We start from the raw sequence: 13,241 nt of genomic DNA on the forward strand, positions 1-13,241 counted from the left end.
AGCAGGATGAGGAGATTTATTGTGTAAGAACGGTAGCCATAACTGATTGTTAATGGATTTAAAAAAACTATGTTTGTCATCGTGATCTTGCATTTACCCGTGTATTAATTGGCAGGACTTAAAGGGATAGTTCATCCAAAAATGAAAATGACCCTCATGTTGTTCCAAAGCTGTATTACTTACTTTCTTCTGTGGAGCACAAAAGAAGATATTTTGAAATATGTCTCTGTGTTTTTTATCCATACAGTGAAAGTCACATTCATTTTCCACAGAGGAAAGTTATGGAACAACGCAATGAAACTAGTTTGAGATGAAAAAGAGATGTAGTCTGTCAGTACTGCCTGTGGAGACAGATTTTGCATGCCATGTGTGTGCCAAATGAAAGGAAATCAAAAAGTTATTGACCTTGTCATTTGGTCCAGGGTCAGATTATAAAGGCAACCCATTTTTGAGGGATGCTGTGCAGTACTACTACCCACTGAGTCACTCACTGCCATCAAGCTTTCAACATGCCGGCATATGGGCTTGCCCGGCTTTCATATGGGGCGGCAGTGGCTCAGTGGTTCATGTAGGTTGTCTACAAACCGGAAGGTTGGTGGTTCGATCCCCGGCTCCACCTGACCAAGTGTCGAGGTGTCCTTGAGCAAGACACCTAACCCCAGCTGCTCCCGACGAGCTGGATGGCGCCTTGAATGGCAGACACCGCCGTCGGTGTGTGAATGAGTGAGTGGATGGGTGAATGTGAGGCAAAATTGTAAAGCGCTTTGGATGGCCACGTGGTCTGTTGAAAGCGCTATATAAAATGCAGTCCATTTACCATTTACCATGCCACAGGGCCATGTTTATCATGTTTTCTCCTCTCCTCTCTCTGTCTGGGCTGGTGTGAGCAGTCCTATTCTGAGTGTATGTACTGTCACCACTGTGCAAATAAAAAATTACATCACACCTTAAGTATGAGCTTTCTCACCAAGAAGCCGACTGTCACAGCCAGTGTGAGCTTGAGGTTGCCTGACATTGCTACCATTAGATAAAATGTCAGTGTGTTGCTTAGAACCCAGAGCACAGCAGGAATTGGTCTGTTTTCATAGTAATATAGCCTACTTGAGTATTACTTTTGTGCACTTTGTCACTTTGCAGCAGATTTAAAATGTAGTCATTGTTTTGAGCACTTCTGTTTCGTATTCACAGTGGTGCACTATTGACAGATAAAGACATGGCCAGCCGCTCAATTTAATATAAAACAAATGAGCACCAAGGGCATTGAGCTACATTGTTTGTGTATGTCTTTAGCTGTATCAAGAGACGTGTTTACTTTGATTTATCCAGTGGCTCAAAAACTAGGTTTTCTTCAGGGCCAGGATTTTAAAGACCTAATACACTACCACATTTGTTCTAAACCATAAACAAAAATGTCCGTACAATGTTATTTTTGTAATTTTCAGAAACTATTGTAATATTTATTAATATTTGGAATTAGTGTGTATTTTTATATTTTCAGTTTTCTTTTTAATTTTTTTTTTTTTGTAATATTTTTATGTAAATTTAATTTGGTTTTATTTTAGTTTCAGTCATTTTAGTAACTAAACTTATTTTAATTGTTTGGAAAGACAGAATTACAATTTTTTTTACGTTAAAATTTTCATGTGACATTTCAATTTTAGTCCAGTATAATTTCAATAACCAAAATCATTTTTAATAGTTGTATTTTTTAGTTAAAATTAAAACACAGTGGTTCTTAAAGTTAAACACTGAATTGTATTAAAGGGGTCATCAGATGCTTATTTTCAACAAGTTGATGATTCTTTTAGAGTCTTCATGAAAAGTCTATAACATACTTTGGTTAAATTTCTCAATGGTAGTGTAAAACAACCTTTTTTTTACCTCGTCAAAAACAGCTCTGTTCTCAGCAAGCTGTTTCAGTGCATGTCCCTTTAAATGATAATGAGCTCTGCTGACCCCTCCCCTGTCTACCTTGGGGTGCCAAGCTGTTCTCATGAGACTGTAAACTTTAGCCGCAGAACTTGCTAACTTTAGCACATTATTAGGGAAGGTGATTTGCAAAGATTCATTAAAAAACCTTATACTCACTTGAAGGTGAAGCTGGATCATGAATGATTTGCGTGAACAGAGACACATTTAGGTTGTACTCAGACTAGGCGTTTTATACCGAGCCAGAGTTCAGAACTTCTGATATGTTCAGCGCGATTGCGTGAAATTTTCCTAGTGGCAAAAGCGATAGATCTGCAATATAAGAGAGGGCTGTGTGTCACTGCATCCCAAAGGCTCAAAATAATAATAAACCACAAAGTTAACAAAACGATGCACTTCACTGTGCTGAGCAAGAGCACTTCTCTTCTAACTTCTCACGCTAACGAAAACTTCGCATTTCACACTTATGAAGTTATTTTATATAACGAGCTCGTTGCATTCAAGGGATTTGTTGTTGGAAAGAATAAAATGTACTATTCCATTGGTCGATAACCATAAACATTCACCGCACTAGATAATCAGCTTGATACGATTCTGGAATTTCGGTCAAATAGCCTACTTGCTTATTTCCCTCTTTGTTTATACAATATGCTTCAAATGCCTACATATACTGCAAATAGGCACCACTTTAACCACAAGACGAGGTGATGTTGTCGTGGTTTAAAAAGAAATTGCGAGACAACCGTGCCTAGTGTGAGTACTCCTTTATGTAGATCGGGGGGCACGTTTAGGATTGCCTCCCAACAAAAAGTTGCCAAGTTGTTTATCTGGTTTAGAAGGGTGCAGATGTCCCCAAAACCCCTTTAAAACCATCTTGACTAGGCTGGGTGCAAGTTGAGACCAGCAAACCAGCTTAATCCAATTAAAAACAAAAATTCCAAACCACATTGTAGTCTGCATTGCAAATTAACTCATATCTAGTGTAGTCTAGTGTATATCTTGTTTTCTTCTTATACGTTGTGTAGTTTCAATGCACAATTACATGGTTAGTTACATTAACATTGTTTTGCTGTTTGTGAGCCTATCAGAACAGACCTGTGACCCATTTATACATTGCAATCCACCAGTTCAGACCTCTGCTTTTAGATTATAGAGGAATCCAGTCATTTGTATGCACACTGTGCCCAAACTGCCATGCCTGGGCTCACTGTGTTCCCTCCTACTCTTCTGCCTGCTCCTTACTCTTGCTGTCTCTCACTTCATCTATTCATTTTCTAATCCACTCTGTTACACTATAGCTGCAAGAACATTTTAAGCTTTGATTGAGCATCTTAAGCTTTCGGGCTGTTGACATTTTTTTTTTTTTTTTTTTTTTTGATGTTATCCAGTATGTGTATGTTGTCTGATTCCCTCTGGCTTTTGGCTCATCGCAAGCATTACTATTGCTATAAAACTGAACAAATCCTTAGTGATAAGCATACAAATTCTGTGAAGTAAGCAACCTAGCAACATAGCAATTCAGCCCTAGCATCAAGAACATCCTAGAACCTCAAAAACTCAATTCAAAACAATCTAGCAACCAGATAGAACAGTTGACAAATACATAATGTGCTGGAAACCCCCCAGAACATCCTGAGACATTTAAAAATCACTCGGTACACCATAGCAGTCACACAGTCCGACTCTGGCCAATACATACAACATACTAGCATCCAGACAACAGATTTCTACAATCACTCCGTACACCCAAGAAACCACACAGCAGATGTATAAAAACCCTCAGAACCTCTTAATAGGGTTGTGCGATATTTATCGTCTACAGTAATATCGTAATTGTTGTTTTAATGATGTGTAAGTTGACATTATTATGTCACTGACTTCGCAAGAACACTTGTGTCTCACAGCAATACTGCAGTGTTTCGTTCCTGAATGAAACACTTTTAGAAAGAATAATTTGAATCAAGTCATAATGATGCATTTAGAAGTTAATGGCCAATCAGATATTTATGAAAGTTTACATTGTTGCTGCAGATGAAATATAACACAGATTAAATTAAATAAATATATATTTTATCAGGTTAAATGCTGATTATTATTAACTCACACCGCTTTATCTAAACCTCTCGATTTAACTGTCAGTCGCACACATCCATATCCACACATCCACCATGTGTTTGTAGTTTGTAGTTTGACCTTTGGCTTTGCCAAAGCACAATGGATTGTGGGCAATATTAGCCATTAGATCAACACTTCAAAAACCTAGTAGCAAAAAATAGTAGACCATACAGAAGCTTTTGGCATACTCTTTTCGACATACTATGCTTTGGCACACACTTATTTTAATCTCACATACTATTTAGGATGGATAGTATGAAAATTGGGGAGTCACTTGCTTCATTTCTAAATAAATCACCCATTTTGAACAAATCGATTGAATTAAATGATTAAATGAATCACTCATTAAGACACCTACTGGCGGTTATAGTGTCATGTTTATTTGTCCATAACAGGCCTGTACCAGCACAAAAACACACTCTGCAATATATTGTTTAATTATCATTGACGTATGCGGCTGAAAAATTCGACCTTAAGCTATGGTGGTTTTATTTGGGAACCACCCTGGATACCCAAAGTCAAGCACCACTCACATTTTCTTCTAAAACTCTGACTGCTTGTAATAATGGTCTTACATTATTTTTCATGTTCAAACAGCAACTGTGAAAAAAAAAATTATGCATTGAGACATGACAACAGGAAGCAGGTGGAGAGCAACCACACCTGACTGAAATAACAGCTCCCTTTCATTACACAGTATTTTTAAAACCTGCAATCTGAGTAAAACATGTCTGAGACCGACTGGCTTTGGCTGTATAAACAGCATCAGGAGCCGAGTAGCAGTTGGTGAGAGAGCTGTGTGAACATCTATTCATCTGCAGCCAGCTCCCTCCTGATCTAACAGCATCCTCTCTCGCATTTTCACCCTCCCTCTCTCCGTCGCTCTCTTTCTTCCATCTTCTCAACTAAAGCTCAGACTGTATCTGTTTGCCTGCATCACAGAGATAATGTGTCATGTATTTTAAGATGGTTTGAAGAGGTGTCCATAGCTCTGACCGAGAGAGAAGAGCATGTGTCTGGACAGAAACTAACCCCCGCTGCTGTTGCTGCTGCTGCTGCACTGAGCTCATGGGAATTATGGGAAAGTGGGGCATCACTGATACACAGTGGAAAGGAGGAAACAGAGGAGGATTGCTCTTTCTTGAGTTCTCTCTCTCTCTCACACACACACCTGCATAAACATGACTCTCAAACCGCACGTATATGCAGAGCACAGCATATGTTAGGCTTCACACTTGCAGTGTGAATGTACATGTGTAAATGTTCACCAGTGATTTGATTTTTATTTCATCCGTCTTTGCCTCGAGCGAGAGCTCATTGCTGCTGTGAATTTATGAGGAGTGTTAATTAAGGAAGCTCTTAAGATATTCAATAAATCAGTCATAAGACCACTCTAGTTATTAAAGTGAACTCTAGTTAATTTTTTTAATGAAATTATTTGCAGACTTCTTGTTAATGTTAAATAATGCTACAGTATGCTTAAAGGGACGGTTCACCCATAAATGTAATCATGCACTCACTCTCATGTCGCTTTAAACCTGCATGACTTTACTTCTTCTAGATATTTTGATAAATGTTTCAGTGTTTGATAAACGAATGATCACCAAACTGTTTGGTTGCCAGCATTCTTCAAAATGTTTTATGTACCCTGGAAGAAAGAAAGTCATGCAGGTTTGGAATGACATGAAGGGGAATAAATGATGACAGAATTAGCTATTTATTTGTTGAAATAACCCTCACTATTTTTTTTACTGTTAAAACCACTTAAAAGTGATCAGGATTAAGCTCAGGGATACATCACTTTCATTTTTAAGTTTTAAGTTCAGGTTAATTTTTAACTACTGGTGTTAACTATTTCAGGTGGCTTACATCTATTCAGCTTAGATGTATTATAGAATAACTGCTGAAAATAAAAAAATAAAAAATATTTTATGTATTTGCACATTTTGAAGTCTGTATGAAGGGCTTTGGAGAAGAATATCCAACATAGGCTCATTGGAAAAACATGGCTCTACTTAAATTCTACCAAAAACTTACCTATACATACAATTTACAGCATTTATAGCAAAAAAAGAACATTAGTGACAAATGCCAACAATAAATTATTGATTAATAAAAACATATTTTCAGCTGGTTCCTTACAGAATACTGTGCTGACACCTCAAAGCCCATTTAACATGATTTGTAAACGAATATATTTTGGTGTTGACTTGACATATCCAGCTCCATATTATGTATAGCTTTTCTGATATAATAAACTTGCTCAGTAGCTCTCCTGGTATAGCACTGCACTAAGGAGTCCCAAGTTGTGATAAAAGAGCTTATAAAGTGAGCTGAAATGGCATAGTTGTTACAGCAAATATGTTTTAACAGTATCTGTTTAGGGTAGGGTTCAGTGTAGGTGGCGCAGAATTTTCAAAAGCTTTAACCCTTTACAGCCACTTGCCATACATTTAATTTCTGAACTGCCTTCATGTAACAACCAGCATAATAAAATGTTGCCAGATTCACAAATATCTGTTTCAGAGAACATTTGGTATTTGCTATTTCTGTTCGCAGCAAATAAATACAATATTATAGTATTTTGTTGAGATAATAAACATTTAGGCATCTTTGTGAGGGATTATCAAAGACATATGCTTGGCTTATGGTTTAAATAGGGCATAATAAATACTAGAATGTTGTTTTCATTTTGATCATAAAAACACTGCCTGTTTTATTTTTTTCAGGCCATGATTAACCCCCTATTGATTATATGATTTCTCTGTATCTTATTTACCTATTTGCATTATTTGTCATGGTATTTAAACGAGGAGAAGGTTAATTATACGTAATTGTGTGTATTATCCAGCACAGCTGAGGTTAGGCTTAAGATAGCAGTGTGTGTTGCGAGGGAGCACACTCACGGCTGTGGGGCGGCTCAGCTGAATAGTTTCCTAGCAACAACCTAGAGAACGAGGCAGAGAGAGGGAGGGAATGTGACAGGCCGGAGTAAGGGAGGTGATTTGCTGGAGGAGGAGTGGCCAAAAGCCCAACAACTGTTGCCAGATCGCAGGCGTCTCTGTCCGTGTGTGTTCATGTGTGGCCGGCCGCATGATCGGTTGCTGCAGGTTGGAGCGAGTGTGTGTGCATGTGTGAGGAGGAGCGGTGGATGTAGGCGGAAATACCTGAAGCCACTGAAATCTGACAGGACTGGACTCTGATATTTCACCTGTTGGACTGTGGTGAGGGTGGGGATCCTGGAGCCAGACGGGGACAGCAAGTCTTGGGCGTCCTTAGCCGATGAGGGCTTAACCGGCACGTGTGAAGAGGATGGAGGAGACGGATCATCATTATTGAGTGGCGGGGTAAGAGGATGAGATGAGAAAACTCGCATGTGTGAACGTTATCTGCAGCCAAAGCAAAGTCCATTGTTCCTGCTCTTCCTCTCATGTTCTTCTCTCATCCTCTTTCCTCTGTAATAATCATTCAGCGCAAATGCTCATCTTCTCCCAACATTGATGCTGAGAATCTCTTGTAGACCTCTTTGACTCCCAATGGCACTTTAGAGAGATATTTTTTTTCATATTGTAAGATATTAAGGCTCTGATTGTGGAGGAATTCACACACAGCCTGTGTGTTTCCCAAATGCTACACCTGCCCTTGAATGCCAAGTTGAATGAATGAATGAGAGCCAGGCTGGATTGTGTGGTGATCTGTTTGAGGGGAGAGGGGTCATGCTATTGAAATGCTAATCAGCCCGTGTGTGTTTGGACTGTGTGTTGATGCGTTTTTTGGCTGTGTGTGTGTGTGTTCATGTCTGCTTTCGTCTACCCAACAACCGTTGGTGACCCCATTGTTTCTGTTTTCCTCTTACTTTGTTTCTTAAATGCCAGACTGGTGAAAATATCTGTTCTTGGAGAAAATCCCCAGTTTTGCACCTCAAAAGAGACTAATGGTGTAGAGAAACTAGCAGCCTGGTTGATTGCTGTTGTAAACTTAAACGGTTAATTCTGTGTCTCTTGGGAGCGGGGCTAATGGTGTGTGCTGGGAGTTGTTGTGGGGTTGGGGGTTGTCGAAGGGGAGGAACTGTGGAGTTTTGAATATGGCTGATAGTTAGAAGGGACTGTGTGAACATGAAAGGGGAGTTTGAGTGGACTGGGGTGGTTTGGGAAGACTCTTCGATGTGTTAATGACTACCTGCTGGCAGTACTGCATCTATATTGTGTTTGTATGAATGTGTGTGTTTCTTAATGTCGCAGTAATGTTATTCACTGGCAGGGGGCAATTTAGAAAGGTCAAGAAACAATAGGCTAAGACGTCCATGAAAATTCCTTTCCCAGTTTCTCTTTTGGTTTGCTTTACCAAAATGTCACTGGCTTCTTAAGTTTTACTGCTGAGAGCTTGTCAGCTATATGCTGATAAATGCTCTTTGTAGACAAAGTTTAGTCAATACAAAGCCCTGTTCCCTTGCTGCGGAGGACAGTTATGAGTCTGCTCTAAACACAGCATATGTGTGGTTGAAATAACATTGTTTTTATCTGTCAAAGTGGTCATACATATTTAAAATAATAAAATGTCTTAAAATATGCATAATCTTATCATATAATGCATTAGTGTATTGGATGTCAGCACAAGCTCTGTCTAGGTTTTTATAACTCGCAGCATTATTCTGAAATATTGGTACAGGCTAAATTAACTATTTTAAAATATTTTAAAATGTCATTTATGCCTCTGATGACAAAGCTAGATTTCCAGCAGCTTCCAGTCTTTAGTGTCACATGATCCTTCAGAAATCATTCTAATGTGCTGATCTGATGCTTAAGAAGCGTTTCTTATTATTATCATCAATGTGGAAAACTATTGTTCTACTTAATATTTTTGTGGAAAGTATCATTTAATGAATAGAATGTTAAAAAGAACTGAATTTATTTGAAATACTATTTATTACAAAATTCTTTTGTAAAATTCTAAATGTCTCTTTTGATCAGTTTAATGTGTCCTTGCTCAATAAGAAGTAAAATAAATCTATAGTGAGCATTTTTTTCTGGAGTTTTATCATTTTTATTCTAACTTTTGCTTGGTTTAATGTCATCCACTCTTAAACAGTATAAGCTGATGCGGTATAAATAGGTACTGTACATAAGTCAATCCAGTTCTCTTGTCTACTGCATTTAAGATTAGTCATTTATCAGCTGGTCTGACAGCTTTAGATCTCCATCTGTTATGAAATGCTGTATCAGGCCTGATTATTGCATGGGCAGCAGAGAATCTGTGCTGGACCAAGGGCACTATCTGTACTACCATTTCATAGACGTCATAAAGCAAAGCCCAGCAAAAGATATAATTCAGTGTTATAGTTGGGACAAGAGGTTAATAGCAGTTTGGACACTGAATAATGTGGTGCATCCAGACTGTTGCTCTGCCAAGGGAGAGGAGTGGATGAACATTTTGTGACCGACCTTTTGAAGTCAGTGGTACACTTCTATGATTGTGTTAGAGCAAATAAATTAAGAACCAAATTTCCACTTGTCTCAACATGTCTTGCTTTCAAATGGATGCCTACACATGCTCTAAAATAATAATACGGTAATTTGCTAAGCCAAATGCCCCTGCAGTATTGATTGTGTAACTGCGGCTCTGGATGACCTTTCTCTGTGTTTGTTGGGTTGCCGTTTTCAAGGTCAATAAAGAGTTCAAAGGTGTTTCGCTTTGGTACCGTCCAGGGAAGGGCGGCCGACAGTTTTAGAGCCCCGAGAGCTGGATTATGACTCATGGCTCCTGCTAAATCCACTCTGCCTTTTGTCTGCTGACTGTGTAGGCAGCGAGATGGCCAGCTATCCAGCCGCATTTCCACTGAGATCTCAATCAAAACCAGCCAAACGGAGCTGATACAAAAATGAGCACCCAGCTTGAATGTCAGTTACTAGCATGTTTCTGTTGTTTTGATCTTAGCTAGATAGTTTACAGGTTCATTAGGGTCACTAGCCAAAACTAGCATTTAGCAAAAACAGTAATGTTAAAGGTAAAGCTATTTCTAGATACAGGGTTTAAACTCTTAGTACATATTGTTTTGAGGCAGGGAATCAGGTGGTCCAAAATGTTTGTTTGAAGTGGTTTGTTACCTGAGAAATCCCTAAAAGCAGCAGCTACTGTGTGTGGTGGGGATCGCTGTTGTCTTTGAGAGGCTTTTCTGTCATGTTCATGTGCACACTTGACATTTCTTGTGAGCTGCACTTGAAAGGCTGTGAATATGATGGTGTGCTTTGGACGCTAGCCAGAACTGACTGAGTGTTGTGTTTGTTTGTTTGTTTGTTTGTGTGGGTTGCTGTCATCTTAAGGTGGCAGATCTGTATAGAAGTGCTGATCGTCTGTTTTCACTGAGGAGAATAATCTAATAATGTATGTGAGTGAGACATCTAGGTGCATTCCACCATCACACATCTTCTCCTAGACTTCACAGACAAAACTTCTCTATTATTTATAGATCTGAGTGCTTTGGGACATGTTGTGCATTTTAATGTTTTCAGGCATGCTCCGAGACAAGGAAATAGTGTCGCATTAATCAAGTTTTGTCCATTACCATTCAAAAATCTGGGGTTGGATTGCTTTTATGCTTTTGAAAAAAAGTATCTTATGCTTAGCGAGGCTGCATGTATTTGATGCAAAAATACAGAAAACCATAATGTTGTGATTGTGAATATATTATTAATAACCAATTTCTATCGGAATATATTTCAAAAAATGTAATTTATTGTGATTGCAAAGCTGAATTTTCAGCAGCCAGGTCATAAGCTTTAAATGCAAAATCATTCCAATTTGTAGATTTTCTGCTCATGAAACATTTCTTTATTATTATCAATGCTTAAAACAGCTGTGATGCTTAACATTTTTGTGGAAACCGTCATCCCTTTTTTTCAGATTTCTATGATGATCTGAAAGTTCAAGATAACTGCATTTATTTGTAGTAGAAATTTCTTGCTGAATAAAATAAATTATTCCTTAAAAAACGAACTGACCCCATACTTTGAAATGGTAGTGTACTTTCTGACCATTTCATTTAATTCACTCTCTCAAATAAAGAACTTTAATTATTGGACTGTCCCTTTAAGCCAAGTAATAAAATAATATTGCTTTTGGTCAGTAATGACATAAAAGTGTCTGTTGATTGCACAGTAACCATCGACAGAATCCCACTTACACTCTGCAAGAATACAGCTGCTTTGACACGGCCTGGACATCACTATGTGTTTGAATCAATACCTGGCTACATATTCCAGAACAGAATCACTGGCTTTTAATGATGATCATCCCTCCAAATCAGCCCACTGTGAGCACTGTGGACACACTGGTGGGTGTATTTGAGCTCTTAGCATCCCAGATTTATTTTGATGCAACTTAGTCTGTACTCAGCAACATTGCATGAAACGCTGGAGGTGCGGGTGGATCAGCAGTACTGCAGCATGACAGTATTAGTCCATCGTCTTAACCTTAAAATCTGCAGACAGCAAAATCTGCAAACTGACCCTGCTTTGATTCTCAGTTGCAACATAAAAATACTATTCTGATACCTGTAGTTTTGATCAGTAAAAGTCTAACTTACAACAACTGCATTAAAGTGAAGCTTCCCTTCATTGGTATTTCTTTTAAAGAAAATGTGTCCGTAATATGAATCGTAAGTTAATCAGCCACATAAAATCAAGTCACTACACCATATACACAGAGTTGAGTGAAATTATAGTACCAGTTTATTATAACTGCTTTCATCAGTGAAATACATATAACTCTATTTAGTATTATATTTCTTGGTTTAAAAAATGGTATGTGTATTAATGCATGCCTAACATTAAAAGCAGTCTGTCAGTAGAAGAGGTTAAATAATGAATGTTAAGTCTAGGCATTCCAGACGGTGCTGTCTAAGGGGGGCTGGCAGATTCAGGTCGGTTTGGACCAAAAGGGGTCTTAGTTTCTAGCTCATTTATCTGAGCTCTCACTGCAGGAGACCTCTATTTTGCTGTCAAAGCTTCACATTAAGACTATGCAGATATCGCTCATCAGTAATCTGCTCCTCCGCTCTTATCTCCAAAGATCCAGCCATGTGGGAAGAATCAAAGTTTTCCTCAGATTTGTGACTAGACCTAAGATGTTCAATCCTGAAGCTGACCGATACATCTCCTTTTCGTAGGCGTATTCTCAGATCAGACCGGACAGACTAGAAGCTTTTTTCCTCAAGGCCTTTTTAATAATTGCAAAGGACTAGTTTAAAGACTGTGTGTGTATGTGTGTGTATATATATATATATATATTTGTTTGGTTGGTTATATGCGAGACATGTTGGTTCTACACTGCAGATTTCCTTAATCAGTATAAGTTGTAATAAATATTATTTGAGTAGATGTTTTAGAAGAAAATACTATTTCATCAATCTATTTTCAAGTTTTGTTTAATTCAGTGTGTCGTTTTCATTTTCATGTGTGACCTGGAAGGTAACGGACCCACTGAGGTGTGAATGTGAGGGGGTCACTTCAGAAACACACTGCTGCTCTCACTGACATACACTCAGATATGAACCAAATGCTTTAGGAAAAGGCTGAGTTTGTGATTGAAGGAAATATATATATTTTTAAATACGTTGTACTGTATATTATTGAGGAAAGAAAAATGAGGAAGAAGGAAAAATATGGTAAAGCATAAAGCGTAAGGGATCAAAGGAGAGTAGAGCAGCTGACTCTTACATTCCTGTGCTAATCAAGCAGTAGTAATATAGAGAGAGCAGTAAAGATTATAAGATCTAAAGCTGTTCTATAGGGAGCCTATAAGGCCATTTGAGTGTTTGTTTACACATAAGCATTATGTTAAATTAGGATAAAATATCAAACTGACTGGCATTTTAACAATCTCTTATAGTGATAATTATTCTGCTCTGTCTGTGCAAATAACAATGAGCCACTGGTCAACATCAGCTGATTCCCATTGTCCTCCTGCCATTGAGATGTGACGTGAATTTTAATAAGTAAATTAATATTTTGAACTGCAGCTGTTGTAGGACAGAATGGATGAAAAAAAAAAAAAAAAACATTCAAACCTTGTGAGAGTCGGAGAAATGTTGGTGTAAACTGGAGATTATTTAAATCTTATTTCACTTTGAGAGCACTATTTCTGTCATGCAATCATGCAATCTAAATCCTCGTCCTTTTCTTCTCTTTGCACTCACTATT

The 13,241-nt window shown here is 38.1% G+C and overlaps 1 protein-coding gene across 3 annotated transcripts in view; it reads left to right on the forward strand.

Annotated features, from left to right (window-relative positions):
* Positions 1 to 13,241, forward strand: part of LOC113098963 (rab11 family-interacting protein 4A) — a 40,748-nt gene that overhangs the window by 14,635 nt on the left and 12,872 nt on the right. The window contains exon 1 of one of the 3 annotated variants that reach the window (XM_026264009.1): positions 7,079 to 7,391. The exons of the other annotated variants lie outside the window; for them this stretch is intronic. The gene's annotated coding sequence lies outside the window, so the exon portion shown is untranslated. Of the gene's footprint in view, positions 1 to 7,078; positions 7,392 to 13,241 lie in introns of those variants that run through there. 3 annotated transcript variants of the gene reach the window in all.

This window comes from Carassius auratus, unplaced genomic scaffold, assembly GCF_003368295.1.
Source record: "Carassius auratus strain Wakin unplaced genomic scaffold, ASM336829v1 scaf_tig00216794, whole genome shotgun sequence".
Lineage (NCBI taxonomy): Eukaryota > Metazoa > Chordata > Actinopteri > Cypriniformes > Cyprinidae > Carassius > Carassius auratus.